Source organism: Stenella coeruleoalba (assembly GCF_951394435.1).
Source record: "Stenella coeruleoalba genome assembly, chromosome: 6".
Lineage (NCBI taxonomy): Eukaryota > Metazoa > Chordata > Mammalia > Artiodactyla > Delphinidae > Stenella > Stenella coeruleoalba.
Genome location: NC_137151.1, coordinates 73,461,245 through 73,484,896, shown reverse-complemented (window position 1 = coordinate 73,484,896; position 23,652 = coordinate 73,461,245). Strand labels below are relative to the sequence as shown.

At 40.7% G+C, this 23,652-nt stretch overlaps 1 protein-coding gene across 12 annotated transcripts in view; it reads right to left on the bottom strand.

Moving 5' to 3' along the window:
• Positions 1–23,652, bottom strand: part of OSBPL6 (oxysterol binding protein like 6) — a 209,440-nt gene that overhangs the window by 115,813 nt on the left and 69,975 nt on the right. For 9 of the 12 annotated variants that reach the window (XR_013828658.1, XM_079923836.1, XM_079923841.1 and 6 more), the window contains exons 2-3: positions 5,739–5,931; positions 5,108–5,222 (exon numbers count right to left, since the gene is read on the bottom strand). The exons of 2 other annotated variants lie outside the window; for them this stretch is intronic. The gene's annotated coding sequence lies outside the window, so the exon portion shown is untranslated. The remainder of the gene's footprint in view (positions 1–5,107; positions 5,223–5,738; positions 5,932–23,652) is intronic. One more of the 12 variants, XM_079923835.1, reaches the window with a different exon arrangement.

The following is a 23,652-nucleotide window of genomic DNA, read 5'->3' as shown; positions in this document are numbered from 1 at the left end:
AAAGTTAGACTAATTAAAGTCTAATTAATCATCTTTCTGTACTTAAAAATATATTTGGAAAAGACAAAAATACTGGATTCCAACCTTATGGAGGCTTGGAAATGAGACATTTTGAGAAGACAGGTGAAAAGCTTAAAAGACTAAAGCGGGGGAGATGCAGCTCTCCTTCTTCCCTCCCACTGCCTACCCCTCAGCTTCAAGTTCAAGGAATCACCTGGTTGTAGGAAAAAGAAAGGAAGGATAGAAGGAAGGAAGGAAGGAAGGAAGGAAGGAAGGAAGGAAGGAAGGAAGGAAGGAAGGAAGGAAGGAATGGAGGGAGGGAGGGAGGGAGGGAGGGAGGAAGGGACAGACGGACGGAGGGAAAAGTACCTATTCCTATATTCTCTATGAACACTTACATGTTTCCCAAGGTCAAATATTACAAAATATATCCAAAAATCAAAGCACTTGATCCCTTGACTCACCAAGGGAAAAGAAATCATTCCAAGGTAAGCATCCATAAAATATCCATTTATCAGATAAAAAGAAGCAAGAAGGACAAAACCGTTGGGGCACTTTCAGGCTCTGTGTTTCATTTAGAACATTTATCTTTCTTCTATTTCTGGACCTGCACTGTGATGAAGGGTGGACACTAATAAATGCATTCAGTGCAGCACAAACTGATCCACCATCCAAACAGTACAATAATCCCACTGTTACTTCTGGAACATCTCCTGCTTATGATGTAATGAATTGCAAATAACTCAAATTATTTGGTGAACTAAAGATTTAATAGAAATATATCAACACTAAATACTAAAAATGGAGGTGAGGGAAATTCATTTTTGACCACATACATAAAATTTGAAAGACCAAAAATAATGATAGTAATAAAAGGTAAATAAAACTCTACATTTTTCTCTATATAAAAATAGAACAATTAGTAGTAGTAATGCTGAGATTATTCATTTGAAGAGAAATGAGATACAAATATAAAATCAAATAATAGTAAAACTCCATAAAGTTAACTTTGAAAATTCAATGTGAACTCATAATTTTTTACTTTAAATATATAATTATTTCCAACTTTGTTCCCTGAAAAAGTCTGGAAACACTGATGACCGATAAGAATGAGCACCCATGGGCTTCCCTGGTGGCGCAGTGGTTGGGAGTCCGCCTGCCGATGCAGGGGACGCGGGTTCGTGCCGCCCTCCGGGAGGATTCCGCGTGCTGCGGAGCGGCTGGGCCCCTGAGCCATGGCCGCTGAGCCTGCGCGTCTGGAGCCTGTGCTCCGCGGCGGGAGGGGCCACAGCAGTGAGAAGCCCGCGTACCGCAAAAAAAAAAAAAAAAAAAAAAAGAATGAGCACCCTTAATGCCCAGACTGTGGCTTCTAAATTCCATTTTCTACTAAAAGGAACCGGAGCTCCTTGTAATAACTGATTCTTAGACTGGACTGTGAAATGAACAAGAGGAGCTTAAAGTATCCTGTTGAACTAAAAAGCAGTGTCAAAAAAACTAATGGGACATGGATGCTTCTGGGATGTTCTGTATCTTGATCTGGGTGCTGATTATATGGGAATGTTCAGTTTGTGAAAATTCATTGTGATTCACTTCTGATAGGTTCTCTTTTCTGTATGTATATACAGGAACCAATCTCAAGGGGCTCCCAAGGAACAAAGAAGGTTTTATTTGAGCATCCAGAAAAAAAAGTCACTGCAACTAATCAAATCATAAAGATGTTTAAAATCCATGAATTTACAATGATCCTCAAGAAATAAAGGAACTGTCCCCCTAAAAGAACAAAGAAATATATTTGATCACCTTTTGAAGAAAGAGGTTAAGTAAAATGGTCTCAGCACTGCCAATTCTCATTGGATATTCTCTCCGTTTCTACTACTGAGGGAGAAGTCTCATGATCTTCATAAGAGGTAAAAGGGAGCAAATGTCAGCTTTCATGCCATGCCAGGGTTGAATACTCTTTCTCTTCTTCCAGTTTTTGCCAATGTCATATTTGCTGACTGGCTAGCTGATTTACTGGGTTTACCTTTTTCACCACATTTCAACCCGTTTTATATGTCAATAATGGCCCTCATTGGTTTCATTTTTTCAGTCCTAGGTGTCCTTTCCTCAGGAAGTTAAGGGAAGTGGAATGTGGAGCCAATAACAGGAATGCCAAGGAAAAAAGAGATAAAGGGCTTCCTGGAAGCATTTCTGAGTATACATGCATACACACTAATTCCTATGACAAAACAGGAATGAAAATAAACACATTTCCTTAAGGAAATGAGGTGCCAATCACCTGCTTTTTCCTTTTCAGAAGAGTTTAATTTCTTTCTCATACAGTCAAGTCACAACTCCTCGAATGTGTGGAGACAAATTTCTAGTTACTTCATTTCCATGAACGTAAACCTGATAGTCAAAGGGACTCATGTATGTTTCATCTTTTTTTTTTTTTTGGTTCGCGGGCCTCTCACTGTTGTGGCCTCTCCCGTTGCGGAGCACAGGCTCCGGACGCGCAGGCTCAGCGGCCATGGCTTACAGGCCCAGCTGCTCCGCGGCATGTGGGATCTTCCCAGATGGGGGCACGAACCCCCGCGTCCCCTGCATCGGAAGGCGGACTCTCAACCACTGCGCCACCAGGGAAAACCTGTATATTTCACCTTTACGTGTGGTCAAGTATCAAGAGATCCTAGGCAATACTGACCTAAGAGATCCCATGAGACAGAGCAAAAGTAATGCAGCCAGAGGACAGTAAACTACCAGAAGTCAACATCCAGTCCTGTTGGGCTTCTTTCTTGTTTGCTTCAACATTAAAAATGAATATCCTGAGGCCTAAAATCTGCTTGAGTAACAGGCACTATCCGTTTGAAAAATGGGTTGTTGGGATAAGAACCACTGTTTTGGGATCAAGTCAGCTTCTCCCTATTTGTAAACTATGATCAAATAATTAATGGCTGAGTTTAGCTGATGTAGACAGAGAAGTGCTATGCCCATAGGGCCCTATGATTTAAAATGCTTCCATGGTTAAGGCTCTTTATTATTATTATTATTATTTTTTTTTTTTTTTGTGGTACGCGGGCCTCTCACTGTTGTGGCCTCTCCCGTTGCGGAGCACAGGCTCCGGACGCACAGGCTCAGCGGCCATGGCTCACGGGCCCAGCTGCTCTGCAGCATGTGGGATCTTCCCGGACCAGGGCACAAACCCGTGTCCCCTGCATCGGCAGGCGGACTCTCAACCACTGCGCCACCAGGGAAGCCCAAGGCTCTTTATTATTATATAAAAGTTTGGTTCAATATCAAATTAAAAGGAACATTACTGCAAGTAGTTCAGTCCCCAACAATATATAGTAATCAAAGATGGGGCAAGAGAAGTGTTTTTTTTGTTTTTTTTGCTGTACGCGGGCCTCTCACTGTTGTGGCCTCTCCCCTCTCCCGTTGTGGAGCACAGGCTCCAGACGCGCAGGCTCAGCGGCCATGGCTCACGGGCCCAGCCGCTCTGGGGCATGTGGGATCTTCCCGGACCGGGGCACGAACCCACATCCCCTGCATCGGCAGGCGGACCCCCAACCACTGTGCCACCAGGGAAGCCGGAAAGAGAAGTTTTGTGATTAACTACAACCCACTGTGCTTGAAGGTATATCTGATTCTGATGGTGAGATTTCTCAGTGTCAAAAGTTCTGCGCACGTAGCACACAGCTCACTGAATCACTCTGGTGTCCAGAATGAATAAGGGGATAAGAGATGAACTCTAAATGCCTATAGGTGTCATTCAAAAAGAAGCCAACCCAATGAATCACTTTACCTCCCTGGGACCAAAACAGTCAGATCAGGCAATGGAACCCTTAGGTTGTGACATATTAAACTCTGAGATGACGACCTCAGGTCTGGAAAAAATGATTCAGACCGTATCACTCCGCCAATCAGATTTCCAAACTAAGAACCATGGGCCACCTGGTTTTGGAAAAGTTTTCCTTCTTCGTAGGCAAGCCTGGCAGGTGTTAGTTTAACCTCAGAAAGCCACCATTCTCACAGTGCACACATTTTATATAAAATAATAAAATGCCAAAAGAGAATAAAGACTAAGAGAGTGTTATGTGTAAACTACAGGGGACTGACTTCATGTAAGGAGAGACAAAATTGATGCTTAAAGCATGAATCTTGGCCTCAAAAGCCTACAGATGCCAGGTAGGTAACACAAATCTGTATAGCTGGTTGGGTTAAAGACTTAGGGAATGGTAACGACTAGCAAACTTCAGGTCTTGAAATAGTAACAAGACCAGATTTTTAACCTTCCAAGAGAAGCCAGGTATCTGTTTTGCTGGGGGTTTTTTTTTCTTTTTTTTATGTGAAGTTTCCTTTTTGAGATGTTGGCAATTAACTCAATATTAAAAAAGAAAACTTTTACATATTAAAAAAATTATAGTCTAAAATCTGGCCTGTAGGCCACCAGTCTGCAAGCTGTGCTTTAAAATTTAACTTTAAGGGACTTCCCTGGTGGTCCAGTGGTAAAGAAATTTGCCTTCTAATGCAGGGGACGCAGGTTCGATCCCTGGTCGGGGAACTAAGATCCCACATGCTGCGGGGCAACTAAGCCTGCGCGCCACAACTACTGAGCTCATGCGCCTCAACGAGAGAGCCTGCGTGCCACGAACTACAGAGCCCACACACCCTGGAGCCCATGCGCCCAACTAGAGAAGAGAAAACCCACACGCCACAACTAGAGAGAAGCCCAGGAGCTGCAACGAAAGATCCCACATGCTGCAACGAGGATCCCGCATGCCACAGTTAAGACCCAATGCAGCCAAAAAAATAAATAAATAAATAAAATTTAACTTTAAATAATGCAGTAATAAGCAGAAATCTTCTGACATAACAGTGATTACACTAAATTAGTAAGCCATGGTTTCTGTCCTACCAAGAGGGAGCAGTCCATGCAAGGAAAAGGTCGAAGTGGTATCAGAACACCTGTGAGTATTTTCCAAATTACAGATGTCTGAACTATCACCACCACCACCACCACTGCTGCCCTTGTGCTCCAGAGAAAATAAGGGTTTGAATAGAGGACACACGTTGCAAAAGATCCCCAAGAGCTCTGATGGCACATCCTCCCACTCTGGGGGTCACTGACCTCAGAAGGTAGAAAGCTTCGTATAACTGGGAGGGATGTGTCCAAACGGTGAAGACCAAACCCACTGGGCCTAAGATGTCAAACAGCATATCTGAAGTGGTTCTGAAAATAATAACTGCAAATATCAAAGATGACAAGGACCCCAAAGTGAGCACTGCTGTTATCATATTTATTTCAGCCTCATGTGTAAAAATATCACAATCAATCGTCTACCTGTTTACTATGAAAGACTATAAAAACTGTATGCATTTTAAGAGTGTGTGTGTCATGCATATATAATGAAAGCGAGGATAACCTTTCAGCCATTTTCAGGCGCAGGTTTATTATTGCAGAAGGGAAGGGGAGCACTTTATTTTCACATGATGCCAAACTGTAGACAGAAAAACGTTCAATATTTCGGCTTTTTTTTTTTTTTTTACTTCCTATCCTTAAAAAAAATATTGCAGAACTTTTTATTAAGATGGCTAAACATAACCAGAATCACCAAGTCTTATTTTTCCATCTGATATATACATAAAAAATAGAAACATGTTCCTGTGATTTGGTAATATCTCAGTAATCTTTTGCTATCATTAAGCATTGCCTAATCTAACTCTGCTTTTGATTTTAAACTTGCATTCTCCTAACTCACCTTGTAATTGGGAGTCAAAGCCTTCCAGGTCAGCTTTAAGCTAAAAGCTGTTGGAAGCAGTTTATCCTCAAGTGCCTGTAGCTTTTTTCCTGGGAACTTGGTCTGTCTACTGAGCCTGCTGGGGTTATCTGGTAAGTTATAAGAGTGGCTCCTTGAGTTCCTTCTCTTGATCTTTTGCAGGAAGGCACAGAGGCTGAAAAAGAGAGATTACAGTTGTATAGATACATCTCCATAGACCTTTCACGAGCATCTGTGGCTGACAGAAAATTCCTTCCACTTTATCTTCTGAGGAGAAAGTTCATAAGGGATGGCCCCCCTGCTTTCTACCTCCTTTGCTCAATCTATGTAATCTCAAAGACAACCACTGAGCTCCTCAGCAATCAGTAGCATGTATCGTTTACATCTTACCCAGAGCTGCGAGTAAGAAAACTCTCAATTTATAAAGCAAATATTTTCTAAAAGGAGACGAAGTATATTTTTCAGAAACATGTTTAAACCTCTAATTAAATGTAATAAACCTCAAAAAGTTTTTTAAAACAGTCACTATGAAGTGGTTCCATCACACATGCATATAAATGTACAATACCAATACCCAGATAAAGACCCATTACTAGTCTCTAATTTGTCTTAACAGAGCAGAATTACTGCCAAACTCCTAGAACGATCCTCTAGCACAAAGAGCTGACTATACTGGCAAAGCATAGTGTTCAACCTGACATAATTTCTCAGAAGGCAAAGAAACAATATTTTACGGGAAGATAAAACATGTTCACTTTAAGTTAAAAAAAAACAAAGAGAGAAAGGAAAAAAAAAATCTGACCCTGCAATGTGGCAGCAGTTTTTCCCTTCAAGCCATAGACCTTTCTTTAGCAGCCTTGTTTATTCACAAGGCAGCTTTAAAACTTACTCCCCAGGTTTGATTATTTTTCAAGCCTACTGCTTCATTCTGTTTTCGTTTTTTCTCTTTCTACTTATAGAGAAGAAAAAGCACACACACATTCTGAAAAATTATGACTTAATAAAAGTGCAAAAGATTTATGTCTACTGGGTATTTTATGCTGTGATTGCTCCTTAAGTGCCATTTTTCTGCAAAAAAAAAAAAAGTTTGTTCTAAATGCCCCTCTACCTCTACAAAAAAAGCTTTTAAGATCTCTACTGTGTTGTAAGAAAATTCTGTGCATCTTACAATTCCTAAATAAAACTGATGATTATGATGATGACATAGAAAACTAGGCTTAGGGTCCACCAAGATTATTTCTGTATGCTCAGCATTATATGTTTATTTTCTGCAAACACTACTCAATGCATGCTCTTTAATCTCATAGAATTATAGGCAGACTGAATATGAATAGCCAGCTACAGAAACTGCCCTATCCACCTTCTCTTTGCTCTTCCCTATGATGAATTCTGCCAAGCTTAGGAAAAGGAAGAACACTGAAAGAGGAGGGAAAAAAAAGAATATGGTAAAGAGCCCCCTGTGCTCTACTGCAGTTCTTTGTGCACACTCCCACCCCCATTCCTCTTCCCTAGTCTTATTCTCCATAACTTCTTACCATCCTGTAATAGCGAATGGGAAGGTGAGGGAGAATAGAGGACCACGGGGTAATGGTTTCCTCCAATCCAGCAGCAGAGGGGAGGGAGGAGGGAGGGTGAATCTTGCTAATCACACCTAAGGACCCCTTCCCCTCCCACAGGACACACGCTGTGTGCGTGTCCTGTCTCCAGCCTGTGTAAATCAGACCTTGGCCTGGGGATCATTCTCCCCTTCATTCATCTCTTTCCCCACAGTCTTTGCCTAATACATCCTTCAAAGCCCAGCTCAAAACCACAACTTCCAACTCTTTCATCCATTTTCCCAGCTAGAAAGAAGGAGCTTCTCATCACATCTGGTACTTGGGTCAATTCTAACTAATGTGAGATTGTCCTGGTCTTTCTTGCTGCTTACACCGCTTATCTCCCCTAACAGACTGTGTTGACTCTGGAAACAGGGACCAGACCTTAGTTCCTTGCACAGCGTAAGTGTGAGAGTTAAAAAGTGAATTTTACAAGGTTTCTATTTATATGTACTTTGTAAAGGGTTTTGGCTGGTTCTAAGACTATAAATGATGTTTATATGGACATTCTGCGAAATTTTCAGAAGGACAACAACCATGATTATAAAGTCTGGTGCCTTCTATAACCTTCAGGGGGGCTGACCGCTCTGCATTAAAAATTACCGATCTATCAATACATGGTTCACATGTAATCAATCATCCCTGATAGTTACTGAAGCCAGAAATATGAGGAATATTCATTTCAGTACAGCTTCAAAAACTTGACTAGGACAGAAAGATTTCTATTGTCGCATTCAAATTCCAAATTTCCAGGTGACTAATATATTAAGTTTTATTCAAAAACCAGGAAGTTAACCAAGTGGCAACTAAACTTTGTTTTAATTAGAAACTGTAAAAGACCTTGTTTTACCTTGCACATAAACTGCATACGGGGCAGAAGTCCCAAGGTGCTAAGCTTATAAAGTTCAAGTCTGATTATTCCTTGTGACAATACACATTGAAGATTAATTCTTTTTTTTTTTTTTTTTTTTTTTTCCGGTACGCGGGCCTCTCACTGTCGTGGCCTCTCCCGTTGCGGAGCACAGGCTCCAGACGCGCAGGCTCAGCGGCCATGGCTCACGGGCCCAGCCGCTCCACGGCACGCGGGATCTTCCCGGACTGGGGCACGAACCCCTGTCCCCCACAACGGCAGGCGGACTCCCAACCACTGAGCCACCAGGGAAGCCCTGAAGAGCAGACTTTTAACCTGGAAATCTATCTAATCTCATTAGTCCTATCATATATCACAGAGGTTAAAGGACATTTCAAACAGTGAGGAAATGTGTATGAAAATCAAGAGATGGGAAAGTGCAGACTGTAGTCACAGTACTCAGAGTTCAGGGTACAAAAAAGGACAGTGGGGGAAGAAAAGGCAGAGAGTAGGTTTGAAACAGCGTGGAAGGTCTCCAATGCTGGTGAAAGACCAGATTTTGCTGGGTGGGCTACAGAGAACAGGAGCGGAGTTTAGAGCAGGGGAGTCATGTGATCATGCTCCAGGGAGCCAGATCCTGGAGAACAAATTACAGGAAAGAAAACCCAGATGCAAGAGAGGACCTCAGAAGCCACAGCAGCCAAAAAGGGAGGGGAGAACTACTGAGGAGAGTGGCCATTCACGAGGGACAAGTGAAGAACTTGTATCTGACAGAGCAGAATGTGATCCCATTTGCCCTCACATATTTCTTGGATTAACAAAAATAATGGCAAATAAAGCACATCTGGAAACATAGCCAATATTTTATAACTATAAATGAAATATAACCTTTAAAAATTGTGAAGCGCTATGCTGTACACCTGAAACTTACATAATACTGTATGTCGACTACACCTCAATTAAAAAAAAGAAAAGAAAGCACATTCATTTTCTCAGAAATGTGATTGAAGTATAACATAAGATATGGTCAACATGCTAATAAACTAAAATAATGTACTCAACACAAAACATATTTTTATCATTCTGTTACATATCTATGATCTAGGTCAATTTTTCCAGATTTTTTTTGGTTTGTATTTAACTTGGTTCCAATTGAGACATATTTCTCTGAGGGTAGGGAAATGTAATATTTCTGCAAATCCCAAAAGCTGAGCACAAGGAAAGACCTGGCATCTACTGAGCATTCAAAGAAAAAGAAATTCTTCCAAATTAAACAGTTCTGTTAAAACTGACAAAAATTCAGATGACTGATTATACAGTTAAGAATTCTGATTCTAGATTGCTTAAAGGAGTCTTCAGTTTCATTATTCCCCTGACTGTATCTGTTTTAGACCCAAAGAACAAATATTACAGAAACCACTCAATGGTTCTGTTATTCAGCTGAGTAAAATTTTCTTTAAAGTTTTATTTAAAAGAGAACTGTCTTAACTCTAAAGCACTATAAATATGCTTTGGACAATTCCTAATCTTCCAAAAGTAGTATGCTACAGAGAAAGAGTCAGCACTTTTCTCTGTGAAGGTCCAAATCAGTAAACATTTTAGGTTATGTGGGTCATGCACTGCACCACTTAATGCAACTACTCAACTCTGCCCTTGTAGCAGGAAAGCAGCCACAGATAATATGTAAATGATTAAGCATGGCTGTGTTCCAATAAAACTTTATTTACAAAAATGTGAGGGGTCACATTTGGCCCGTGGACTGTAGTCTGCTGACTCCAGTCTAGCAGATAGTCCAGCTGTGTCAACCTGGTGTGGCTTCATCGTTCTTTCCTCCTTGGTGTGCATAACTCTGATGAAGTAATAAAAAAATCACTGAGAAAATGGGCTCCAAGAAAAATCTCCACTGCTGGTGTACTGATAAAAGGGAAAATATAATGAAGATATTCTAAGGAAGGGATGAATTCAAGGAGACAAGAGAAGTTTTGGGTAAATTAAAATAAGAATGTAGAGTTTGATGATGTCTCAGATCACTGCTAAGAGAGTCCAACGTATATTCTAAGTGGAAATATGAAAATATGACTCATGAAACCATTTCAGGAAGTGCTCCAATTAATGCCAAAAATTCTTATTAATTGGGAGAAAACTTCAGGGAAAACTTAACCTATTAAATAAAATTATGTTTAAGAAATGCATGTATCTTGACAGAATACTCATGTGAGAAAAAGCCAAGGAATTTGGAAATTTATGAAAGTCTCAGATCATACTTTCTTCATGAATTCTGATGATCATACTATATTTACTTGATAGAGCAGGGGGGAAATTAAGGAAATACTATCATCAAAGCTTACCAATCTATATTTAAATCTGTAAAACAGTTGCGACAAAAACTGTCTTAATTCAATCACATCAACTTAATGAGGCTACCACTAATTTACCATTGAAAGCGACTTACTAGCTCTGTGCCCTTGTGCAAATTACTTTACTTCTCTGTGCCTCGGGGTCCTCATGTGTAAAATGTAGCCCTTTCACAGAGGTATCTGAGGATCAGGCCAGTTAATGTATGCGGTGTTCAGAACAGGAAGCTCTCAAACGCTATAATGCTGCTGCTGCTCCCAAGTCTTGTCTCCGCAGCCAGCTTTACCGGATATTCCTCCTCTGCCCTTGTCTTCTCAGCCTGGGCTCTCCTGGGTGGCCCTGACCCACCCAGAGGGCTTCAACCTACCATTTGCTAGAGAACAGCTGAATCTCTCTCTATCCAATGCTAACTTCTTTTCCAGACTGCATTTCCAACTGTCTACCAGACATTTCCATTGGAATATATCATGGGCACCTGAAACTCAGTGGGTCTAAAAATCAAGCCCATAATCCTTCTGCTCTTGCCCCTTTCCTCTCCTTTAGTTTTTGTTAATGACATGACTATCTATCCTAAACCAAGCTAGAAACAACAGTTACTTTTAACTATATTATGTGCAACTTTCCCATTTAACTCAGCCCAGATCCTCTCACTTCCATATCCTAAGTATCTTTCAGAGACATCGCTCTCTTTTTGTCATCTCAGCTAGATTTTTTATATCTGTCCCTGCGATCTCTCTGCTTCCAATCATTCTCTCCTCCCAGGCCATCTTTCATTGGCACCAGAGTCATCTTTCTTAAAACATATACTGGATCGTATTATTCTCTACTGCTTGGGGGGAAGGACTCTACAGACCTACAGGTGAGTTTCAGAGCACCTGGGAACCTTTTGAAATTGAATACAAAAATTTGTGAGCCCTTGATTTAAAAAAAGGTCACTGCCTGATAGGACAATTTTTAAACTGTTCATCAGGGTACAATCTGCAACCTTAAATTGCATCTTAGTCACTCTCTTCATGTTCCACCCTGTTTTAGATACAGTGAACATCATACTTTCCTTCAAACATGCACATCAAATGCCATTTCACCTCCTCAAGCCTTTTGCACGTGCTATTCCCTCTACCTGTGATGCTCTTCTCTGCCTGTTGAGCACTTGAGCATCCTTTAAGTCCTGGCTCAGGTCTCAAATGTCACCTCTGTGAAGCCTTGCTCACGTGCACAACACTGCATGGACAACAAACGAGATGCTAAATAGATTTCTGGTGTCTGTATATCATACACTGGTCTGAAATTTCTTAAATTCAAAGCTTCATACTATACAAAATAAATAGCCTTAAATATTTAGACACACATTATGTTTCCTTAAGTCTAGGGACATCCTTGGATTTTAATGAGGTCAAGAGTAAAGACGTTGGAACCCAAGTGCCTAGGTTCAAAATCCTGGCTCAATTACCAGTAATGGGGCCCCAGGCAAGTGACATAGCTTCTCAATGCCTCAGTTTCATGATCTGTAATGATGGAGAGAATAACAGTACCTACCCTTCAGGATTATTCTGAAGATTAAATGAGTCCATGTGTATAGTACTATGTAAGTGCTTGTTGTTGTTATAATTATTTTCTAAATCAACGGCCAGGACCAGTGGCTCTAAGAGATAATCAGAGAGCAAAACTAATGGACCTTGCCACATAAGCCTCAAGCTTTAGTCAACTGAGTTAATTAGCCAGAGAATACTAACAATAATGGCCCTTTTCACTAATGTTTTTATGAACTGAAGTGTTCCAAGTCTACCCGATAAAATTCAGATGTTTCTCCTTTTGCCTCCACTAGCTAAAATTATCAGCTCAGAATATTTCCAAGGCACACCACAAGTAGACTAAAATAATTCCTTTGAATAGGAAAAGAGAAAAACAGAGTTGCTGTTTCCTGGGCAGCAAACTAATGAGCCACCTCATTGCTTATGAAGTGCCCAATATGAAGGGAAAATGCTAAGTAGGAAATTGAGAAGAAAGATAAAGGAGCTTAATGACTCAGCTTTCAAACAAACCAGCTTACTTGCCAGACATATGGGGTATTAGGCATTTTAGCACCACCCACCTGGTCAAAAAAAAAAAAAAAAAGGTGTGAAATGTAAATCCTAACATCATTGAACCTAGGGAGGAATCAAAATAAGTGCATGCTGTAACGATGTAGCTGACTTTCATCTGAGTGATAGGATTATGTGACATATTTGGCACAGCCTCTGTGGAAAATTTTCAGCAAAAAAAAGCCATTTGACCCAGACACATACTGCAGTTGCGTAACAGTAGTTTTTGTTCTCCAGCTAATATCGGAAACTAAGGAAGGAGAGAATAAAGCCCAATTTCCTTATCCTAGTATTAAAGGTCCTCCATGATCTAACTCCAACCAACTTTCCAACTTCATCTTCCATGATAGGCTCCTTGAAATCTTCTACTAAACACAAATCCTTGCAGTTCCCCCAAACATACCCACTCTTTGCCTATTCTATGTGTTTCCTCTAAAGAAAATAGTTTTCCTTACATTTCCAAAGTCTAAAGTCCATCCTTCCTTTAAACCCTGTGTGGATGACATGAAGCCACTTCCTATGGCTCAGCTAGAAGCAATTCTCCAGGTTCTCAACTTTCATAATCCTTGCTCAGCACCTCCTGGACTTTCCTCAGTCCATCTTGATCAGAGTTTTTGACACACATGTCTTTCATTCCCCAGAATGGATGGCCTCTGCAGGCAACACCCACACCTGCTCCATCTCTGTAAGCACAACTGCACCTGGCACACCTGCATATGGCAGTGTGCCCATACTTTTCGCTAATGTATACCAGAAGTATGCTAAAGTGTGCTAAAGCTCGCTGTGACTGATCATTGAAACCAGATGGACAGAACATGCATTCACACAAATTTTGCTGAAGAAAGGCTTCAGTTAAAAAGATATGCAATAAGATTTGTTTTCTTGTGAAGCAAGTTGAGATGAGAATTTTTTTTTTTCAGTCTTTATTGAGTTTTGTTACAATACTGCTTCTGTTTTATGTTTTGGTTTTTTGGCCATGTGGGATCTTAGGATGTGATTGCCCAACTAGGGATCGAACCCGCACCCCCTGCACTGGAAGGCGAAGTCTTAACCACTGGACCGCCAGGGTAGCCCCGGGAGATGAGAATTTTAATGTTGCTCCCAGGGCAAAGAAACCACCATTAACATTTACCAACTGGTGATTTGTCAACAACTACTAACAGTGGTGCTTAAAAAGCTTCCCTCCCATTTATATAAGTGATAATACACTTCCAAAGTTAGAGAAAGCATAAGATAGCTGGTCCTGTATTTCCCCTACTATAGACTCAAAGCACTACTTGCCTCTGGGCTTTGGAAAAGAGCCCTAGAGACCTGTGTACATAGTGATAATTTCAATCATCACATCTAATGCGCCTTAAACTCTAAATATTCAAGGACCAAAATCAGAGAATCTGATAAATAACAGAACCCACAAGTGCCAAGAGAGGGAAAGATTAACAAAAGAACCCCTAAACCCTGGCAGTCTGATATAGCTTGGGCAGAAGTTCACTAGTCCTAATAGGTCACTTGAATGGTGCTAACTGAAACACTTATTTGGATCACAAAAGAGAGGCTGACTTCACTCTGGGGTGATGCTCCAGGGCTGTGCTGCTTGGTATGTTCTTGCCAGACCACTGAACAGCTGCCCACTGTCCTATATTCACAGACGACACTTCTCTGCCGACTCAGTTCACAAACTGTTACATACGTGAGTTTTAATATGCACTCCTAAATATAAGTAATTTTCCAAAACCCCAAATCCTGAAAGAACAGATGACTTAAGTCCTAAACCCAGATGAAGAACATTTTTATAGGGACGTCTGGATTCAGAGTCATGCTAATAGGAAGTTTTCTGTTGAGTGTGCTCCCTGAGATGGTTTTCATATCAATGACGTTTGGAACATTCAGTCTCCAAGATCACGTTGCTGGTGTCTCTCAGATTACTGGAATGGCAATTGAATCCTTCGGGCAGGTAGCAGGAGACTCTTTTTTAACTTAAGCACTTTTACAATAACTATAAAATCACTATATGTTCTTTTACAGTACAAATATGTCCACCGCATACACACTGAGGTCAAAATAATATTAAAATCTGTTAACAAATTAGGTATACATTGTCAGTGGCATCACCATAAATTATACAGTGGTTCGAAATGATAAAATAGACCCTAAACAAGTGTAAGTTTTGTATATGTAATCTGTATTTTTTTCCATACACGGCTTAACTGAATCACCTTGGCCTAATTTCTCTTTGAGCCAGTCTCTTTTACCTCCTATGCTACTTTGATGGAATTACTTCAAGCTGCCCATTTCTTAGGCCTCTTGCTGTATCAATTCATCTAGATTTCTGTTTGGTTTCCACAGCGACTTACTTGTTTGCTCATCAGACCACAAAAAACTTTGACAACTAAATCAGGCCTATTAACATTCTTATGACTAAAGCTTCCTGTATTTAGATAGATGATACTGGCAGTAAAAGCAGAATAAATTTTAAAATGCTGAGACAGTGAACAATGCCATCCATTACAATTCAAAATTGTTCTGGGAATTTGATTTGATGTCATAGATGGATTAAAAAAAATGGATGGAGAAAGCAGGGTAGACTATGATATCACATAAACAGCAATTTTCTTTGAAATTGAGTGCTTCCTTTGGGCTCAAGTGGAAATCTGTGGCATCATGGAAAGAGCACGGGGCTTGGAGTTAAACAGGCTTACTTTAAATGCCAGTTCTAACTATGATGTTTTTTAGCTATGAAACTGGGCAGGTTACTCAGCCTATCTGATCTTCAATTTCCTCATCTGAGAAATGGGGATTTGGGCTCAAACAAAACCTAGTTCGAGTTGCTTTGGGGATTACAGATGATATATATTCAGGATCTAGTACTGCACGTATCCTATGAGAGATGTCCAAATGTTAATTATGTAGAGATTTTTTAACTCATAAATTTTCAGACTTCAGATATTCTTTAGTTCTCGTGACATACACACATAATTTACATAAAAATACACAGACATCATTGAGTAGTATATTTGGCTGCCAGTTTACATACCTTCTGATTCAGATCTACTGATATTAGATTTAAAATTTTTCTTTTGAAAAATTGAGATCTATGGGGCTTCCTTGGTGGCGCAGTGGTTGAGAGTCTGCCTGCCGATGCAGGGGACACGGGTTTGTGTCCCGGTCCGGGAAGATCCCACATGCCGTGGAGCGGCTGGGCCCGTAAGCCATGGCCGCTGAGCCTGCGCGTCTGGAGCCTGTGCTCCGCTAAGGGAGAGGTGAGAACAGTGAGAGGCCCATGTACCGCAAAAAAAAAAAAAAAAAAAAAAAAATTGAGATCTATGGATTATTCTAATACCTCTATAGGTCATACAGTCATCCGTCCATATCTGTGGGGCGCTGGTTCCACTCCCTGCGAATACCAAAATCCTAAGATGCTCAAGTCTCTTATATAAAATGGTGTAGTATTTGCATATAACTTATGCACACTCTCCTATACAGTTTAAATCATCTCTAGATTCCTTATAATATCTAACACAATGTAAATGCTACATAAATACAAGCAGACTTCCCTCGTTTTACTGCTCTTCACTTTACTGCACTTCGAAGATGCTGCATTTTTTGCAAATTGAAGGTTTGTGTCAAGCAAGTCTATGGGTGCCATTTTTCCAACAACATTTGCTCACCTCGTGTCTCTGTGTCACATTTTGGTAATTCTCGCACTATTTCAAACATTTTCATTATTATTATAATATTTGTTACGGTGATCTGTGATTAGCAATCTTTGATGTACTATTGCGAAAAAGATTGACTCACTGAAGGCTCAGGTGATGGTTATGAGTCTTTAGCAATAAAGGACTTTTAAATTAAGGTATGTACATCGTTTTTTAAAACATAATGCTGTTACACACTTAATAGACTACAGTAGTGTAAACATAATCTCTATATGCACTGGGAAGCCAAAAAAATTTGTATGACTCACTTTATTGCAGTGCTCTGGAACCAAATCCTCAATACCTCCAAGGTATGCCTGTAGTTGCCGGCACGCCACAAATTCAAGTTTTGCTTTTGAAACCTTCTGAAAAATTTTTTCCTTGAACATTTTCGATCTGTGGTTGGTCAAATCTGCAGATGCAGAACCTGCGGATATGAGGGCTGACTGTACTTTCTTCAGACTACAAATTTGCCATCCCAGTGAGAAATTACATGCAAAAGTCATTGAAATGTTCTTGTCAAATATCCAACTTCTATGAGGCTCTTAGAAATAAAGACTGAATTTAAGAGTTCAAAGAACCACAACTAATAGGTAACTGTCAGGCAGTAAGTGGCTAAGAGCCCAGTTTCTGGAACCATCTAGGTTCAAATTCCTCTCTGCCCCTCTCTAGCTGTGTGACCTTGGGAGAGTTATGTCTTTTCTCTGTTTTTTGGTTTCCTTATCTGTGAAATGGAGTGACTAAGAGTACGCATTTCATAGGGTTGAGGACTGAACAGGAATAGCTGGTACGTAAGAGCTGCCCGATGTCAGTTTTTTTTGTTTTGTTTTGTTTTTTCCGATGTCAGTTTTTATTATTAAAGCAGGTCTGTCCAACAGTCACACTACATATATATCCAGACTCAAATTTAACTCATGGTCATGCTTTGTGGTTTTCCTTGTTCATCCCCTTCCCCACAAAAAGAAAACAAGGGATCTTCCTTGATAAGAGAGACAAACTGAGGAATTTATTGGAAAGCATTCATGCTTAATTCCTGTCTTACTTGGTGCAGACCTGACCTGAGCCCACCCCCGACCTTGCTGCAGGGCCCTATCAGAGATTCCTCTCATGGTGCAGTCCACAACCTGTCCTAAGGAAGGAGTGTAGGGAAGCTCTGGTCATGAATCCATCCCGGCACCAGCCCCTGTGTTATTACGGGCCTTGCCCGACACTCTTAATTTTATTCAGCCGCAACAGAAGGACAAGAGTTCTTGGCATAGAGCAGACTCTCAATTAGGATTGTGGAATGAATGGCATCATGAAACTGACCAGCGATAAAGCTGGGAGCCTTGATAACTATAAAAGTCAGAATTAAATAATTGGTTGCCACAATGCTCTGCTGTTATATTTGTCTTCTTTCCTGAGCTATGGACGTATCTCAGGACCCACTCAGATACTGACTGAATGCCTACATTGTGTGGCCATGAGGGTTCATAATCTGGAAATATAAGCAATACTAACATTGGGAAAAACTCATTCCCTCCCTCAAGTTAGAATGACCAGAGTCTTTATACGTTTTGAATACACTTTACTGAAACCTATAAAACAGTTCAGAATCTGTATTTAAATTCTCTTACATTGCCGGTGGGAATGTAAATTGATATGACCACTTCAGAAAAAATGTCTGCTAAAGGTAATAATACTCTGTGACACAGAAATTCCACTCACGGATATATGTTCAAGAGAAGTGAGTGCTTATGTCTATCAAAAGGCAAATCTTTTAGCCCCAAACTTGAAACCCAAGTGTCCATTAAGAACAATACACAGAAATGAAAAAAAATCAACTACAGATGAAAGCTATTGCAACTACTAAAGCAACAACATGGGTGAATCTCAGCCCAAAGAGAACCACTGTACGATTCCATCTCTATGAAGTTCAAGGACAGGCTGAATTAATGCACAGTGACAGCAGTCAGTACGGTGCTTACTGTTGGGTGGTACAGACTGGGAGAGGCATGAAAGAACCTTCCAGTGTGCCAAAAATGTTCTATATCTTCATCTGGAGATAGTTTTGCGCATAGACATAGATATAGAAAATTAATTGAGTCTACTTTCAGAATCTGTATACTTTGCTATACATAAGTTAGAACCTTTTTAACAAATAAGCAAAAACACCACTCATTTGTTCATTCCAATGAACGCCTACCACGATGCCAAGCACTGCAAGCATGGTTCTCATTGTTACAGAGTTTGGATGCTACTGCAGAAAGTCTCTTCACTCTTCACTCTTCACTGGTAGTACTAATCACTTGGCAATAAATCATATACCAGCTTCTGACATCTCATCTGTACTTTTCTTCAGTTACTTGACATTTTATATTTTGCTTAGGTTTACAGCTAATCTAACTTAGTATGTAAATTCCTTGGTTGTTTTTTAATCTTGCTATGCCCTTGAATGCCAAGCACAGTCTTATACAGCGCAAGTGTTTGATAATTTATTAGCCTATCACATCATAGAACCTCTCTCTGACTCAGGTTTCCTGCCAAATGTTCTTTTCTCCAGGTTTTCACTTTTTCCACCACCTATGAAGCCTGAAGAGCTGTAAAACACTTAAGAGAGTACTGTTTATACTTACATATACTATATCTACCAGTAGAGTGGAGGATAGGGCTTCTTTTATTCTAAGTTTTCTTTCATTGACCCTTTCAACCTATAATAGATTGAAATTCATCCTATATAATTTCATCCTATTATAGGATCTTATAATAAGAATATGTAAGAGGTAAAGTGGGAAAAGTACAGACATAATCAATAAACTCATGTCATTGGGGAGAAAATGATAAGCCTTGCCCTGATAGCTTGCGATGCACTGGCAAAAACAAAAATAGCCATGCCTCTCTCTAGCTTCCCCTTTCTAGAGTGTTCACGGCCCTGCCGATGCCATATCTACCAACGTACCCAGAAAATACCCTTGAGAATGACATGCTGATTCATTTCCCTAGGATCTTTTTCTAAAGGTGACTTTTTGAAGGATCACTAATTTAAAAGAGCCAGGAAAAAGCATAAGCCCCACAACTGAATGTAGTTAACAATAGTTATCATTGTTCTCACAAAAAGGGCAAGAACAGTGGATTACTTTAGTTTCATAGTTTTCTCCTCTGTGGTCTTGTTAAATATAGCAGGTCTCACATGATTCTTGAAGCTAACTGTTATCACCTGAAGTCACAAGACTGAGGGTTGCATCTAGAAGTCTCAGCCTCTCTCTGTGTGTTAAGGTTTCATGTTGACTTTCCTGCCGACCTGCAGCATCGCAGCGACTGAGCACCATCTGTCCCCCAACAAGAGCTATGCCCACTTGAGAGACGCAGCAAGGTGATCAACCCCCAGCTTCGTGGCTTCCATGGGGCTTCTGTGATGGAGCATGGTGACTTGACAGAATCTGTTTCTGTTTGGTTCTTTCACTGGTATTCAAAGGGAGAAGCTCAAATGCTGCAGAGCTTTAAGGTCTGTCCTCTTCTAAGACACCTGCCCACTGTAAATCATGAGGTATGGTCCTGGGAACAATCATCACAAGTCACACTCCAGATTGTGATAGGTCGGTGTTACGTGCTGAATTGTCCAGTTCATACACTGAAGCTCTAACCCCCAGTGTAACTGTATTTGGAGATAGGGCCTTTAGGATGGTAAATAAGGTTAAATGAGGTCAAAGAGTGGGCTCTAATTTGATAGGACTAGTGTCCTTATAAGGAGAAGAGATACCAGAGATCAATCACCCCCACCCCAGCACACACAGAAGCCATGTAAGGATACAGTGAGAAGCTGTCTACAAGCTGGAAAGCGTCCTCACAAGAAAGCAGCCCCGATGGCACCTTGATCTTGAACTTGTAGCCTCCAGAACTGTGAGAACATAAATTTCTGTTGTTTAAGCCATCCAGTCTGTGGTATTCTGTTATGGCAGCCCTGGTAGACTAATAGAAGCAGTAAAGAGCTGTGGGGTTAGCACTGTCCCGTGAAAATCAGAGAACATGTATACAGTGGTTCATTGGGCTCAATGTGGTCCTTGAATCGCTTGGGCATACAAAAGCATTTCACGTAAGACCCACTCTTAGGATTGAAACCAGAATTCTGAACAGGCAGGCCCTACAAACCTTGGTGTGATTTGCCCTTGCCTCATCCCACAGCATGTCTATCGCTCTTCCATTTAATTGTTTAAGCACATTCTGTTTTCTCTGCCTGGAAAACACATCTTTCCCTTTCTTTATCATCTAGTTAATCCCAAATCAGCCCAACTGTCAGCTCCCCAGGGAAGTGTTCTCTGATCCTGCAGGCAGGGCTGCCTCTCTCTGTCACAGTCTCACAGCACCCACATTTTTGCTTCAGCACTTTATCACAGTTTGCAATTAGAGATTTCTGTGATTTCTTTTGAAGCACATGTTTTAACCACTAATCTGTAAGCTTCCCAAGACTACACGGTGCTGAAGTATCTGCAGAACAAAGTGGGGAAGGAAGGGAAAAAAGAAGGGAGAGAGGGGAGGAAAAGAATAAAGGAGGGAAGAAGAGCAAGAGACAAAGAAAAGGGAAGAGAAAGGTTTGAGAATACAGAGCATCGTCCACGTCTGTCGGGCTGCTGTAACAAAATACCAGACTGCGGGTCTTGGACAAAAAACATTTATTCCTCGTGGTTCTTCTGAAGGCTGCAAAGGCCACGATCAAGGTGCGGGCAGATTCAGTGTCTGGTGAAACCCCCCCATCCTGATTCATGGACCACCATCTTCTCCCTGTGTCCTTACAAGGTCGAAGGGTGAGGGGCTCTCTGGGGTTCCTTTTATAAGGAAACTTAATCCCTTTCATGAGGGCTCTAAGCATTTCCCAGAGGCCCCACCTTCCAATCACCTTGGAGGTTAGGATTTCAACATGGATTTCGGGGGGGACACATGCAGTCTACTGCATACGTGCTTCAGTCCTGTCAGATTTAGGTCAATGGCAGGGGAAGGAATGCTGACCTAGGTCACACTAGCCACTAAAATGTTGCTATGCTTACAAAAGCTGGCCTAAATGTTCTAAGTCAAAGCCACCAGAAAAGAGTCCATGACCACTAATACAGCTGTGGGACAATCATTCAATCCTGGAACTTGAAAAACGGCATGAACTAAATTAAAGTGTACAGTACAAACTTCGGGGGCTGTATTTAGTTATTTTACATATACACACACACTTTTTTAAAGGAAACAAATAATCAGTATAAAACTCTAAAAAGTAAAATATAAAACAAAAACAAAACACTGTGCCCCACTGATAACAGTCTTCACACTCCCTGGAGGTCTACACCAATGATTCCCAACCGAAGGCCCAGGGACCCCTTGGAGATTATGAGATTATTTCGGGGCGGGGAGGGCCTCACAAATGCACCTACGAGCAAGTATTGCCTGTAGACTGAATACATTAAACCCAATTATTACCATGTTGAAAGCCATGAAATTCTGTGTGTTTAAAGAGTCCTCAACATCCACATAGTTCAAAGTCACACAGTTCAGAAATTACGTAGAGTCGGTCCTGTTCCCCATGGCACTGATGGAAAAAGTACACCTGTGAAATGTGCCCTTATTACTCTGAGCCAAAACTGTTTCCAATCTCCTTACAGAATTCACAAGGCATGCAAGGAGGTATATGGTCAGTACTCACTAATCAACATTTGTGAATGGCTATAAGGTCTTAAAAGGAGATGATGTCCTATAAATCCACAGAGTTCATGGGATGGTCAGTTTGGACATTTACATGACAGAATGATCAAGTAATTTCAAGGACTTAATTTACTTTTTTTCATGTTTAGGGATTTTACTTTCCCCTGGTTAGATAATTACCAAAACTCAAGAATAACTGGAAGATCTTACGGAACAAAGCAACTGGCATTCATGAGTTAGAAGAGTACAAAAGTAGTTCCCTGGAGGTCCAGTGGTTAGGACTCGGCACTTTCACTGCCATGGCCTGGTTGAATCCGTGGTCGGAAAACTAAGATCCCACAAGCCATGCAGTGTGGCCAAAAAAAAAAAAAAAAAAGAAGAGTGCATGAATTGTGTCCCAACACAACTGTTGGTCATAAGGAAAGGAGGCCCTGCACCTGTACCGGAGAGCTCCCTGAGCATCATGTTACCATGTCACAGTCCCCCTTTTTATCCTAAATATGGGCTTAGTGTGACTCTGGCCAGCAAAAGAGGTAAAAGCGCTTGCCAAAAGGCTACACTGTCAGAGGCTTCCTGATATCCTGAAGCCAAGTTTAAATTTATCATCATCATTTTAGAAGATACTGAGAATTTTCGGTGCCTCTTCTGAATAATGCATACACATATATATTTCAGTATCTCTGCAAGCCCTTAAGCTTTCCAACCAAGATGTGGAAGACAGAGAGAAAGACGCAATCACCAAGCATCCCAATACAGCTCAAAACACACTGACCAGGGATTGAATGTCTGGGTGCCTAGTCACAGCTCTGCTGCTTCAAAGTGTGTCACTCTGTGCAAGTCATTGAGAAGCATTGCTGAGGCTTGGTCTCTTTATTTATAAACTGAGGATGTGAGGCAACCAGATGATGGCAAAGCTCCTTCCAGCTCTGACAGACTATTCTATGTGTACTTTTGTCCAGGATCACACTAACACTTTGCTTTTGGAGAAACCCATTATAGAACTAGTTCTCATTTCATAACAGCTTTAAAAAAAAAAGGTTAAAAAATAAATATTATTTTTTAAATCCATTTCCATTATAAGTTTGGAACTATATCTACAAAATACTGAATCTTGAACTTCTGATAAAACAAGGGATAATCAAGTACCAGGTGCTGGGTATATCGGGTGTTGTATGGGATGCAGACATACTTTCTCCAACTCCGAATTTCAGCTGTATTTGATTCACCACCTCTATTTTATATTTTCCCAATTCATTAATCCCAAGAAACAGTGAGAGATACAGAAACTCAAAAGTTCTAATTTCTTTGTACCACTTTTTCCACAAACTTTTAAAAATTAAGACTTTATTTTTTAGAGCAGTTTTAGGTTCGCAACAAAACTGAGGAAAAAATACAGAGATTTCCTATATACCCCCTGCAGCTGCACAGGCAGAGCCTCCCCATTAGCAACATCCGCCCCCCCGCCCCAGACTGGTACCTTTTTTACAACTCATGAACCTACGCTGACACTTCATAATCACCCGAAGTCCATAGTTTACATTATGGTTCACTCTTGCTGTCCATTCTATGGGTTTGGGCAAATGTATGACACGTATCCACCATTAGAGTATCTTACAGAGTATTTTCACTGCCCTAAAAATCCTCTGTGTCCACCCGTTCATT